Here is a 793-nt window from a genome sequence, read left to right on the forward strand (position 1 = left end):
TGCATCTAATTAGGGTCAAACCTGGACATATCTCCCAAAGTCATTAGATGATTTGTTCCCTGAAGCTAAGAAAACTTTTTTGGAAAAAAAGTTTGGCTGTGTGGCCCTCATAAGCAGTTTAAGGTGCTGTGGTGCATGTTATGTAAGGTAGCACAGGCTGTCACCCAGTGTAAACAAAAGTGTTCCACAGCCCCTGTCTGCAAACAATTCTATTCAAAATCAAGTTGGTTGTGCCCCAGTGTCATATGAACTGATGTCAAAGCGAACTCAGCAGAGGATTTGAAACAAACTTTAAAACTGCACAAGGCAAAAAGTGGCTGAACTTCAAACAGAAGTTGAAAACATGGGTGCCTCAAATGAACAGATCTGCCAGGAAATTCTTGAAGGCCAATTTGATGGGGTAAACTTTCCTTCTTTTAACTCACATGGTAAAATTCTACCATACATATTCTACCTTACTAGTTGGTTTTTCAGTTTATTTGGATTGGTAATGAAAAGATGAACACAATTCAAGGATCTCCCAAGCCCACGAAACTGAAAACATGGCATACTGTCATGCTTGTATAACAGGGTAAAAGTTACTACTGGTAACCCTACAAAATACAGTAAAGACCCACACATAAGAACCTAGAATTTTCGAGGTCAGGCAGAGCAGGTTCTGATATTTTAGGCTATTTTTTCATAATTCAGGCTGATTACATGTACTTTCTTAATAGGTTCTTATTTCTCAGAGCAACAACAATAAATTTCTATATTTTATTCATAAGATATGTAGACAGTATTGCACTGTAGC

This window comes from Montipora foliosa, chromosome 4, assembly GCF_036669935.1.
Source record: "Montipora foliosa isolate CH-2021 chromosome 4, ASM3666993v2, whole genome shotgun sequence".
NCBI classification, from domain to species: Eukaryota; Metazoa; Cnidaria; class Anthozoa; order Scleractinia; family Acroporidae; genus Montipora; species Montipora foliosa.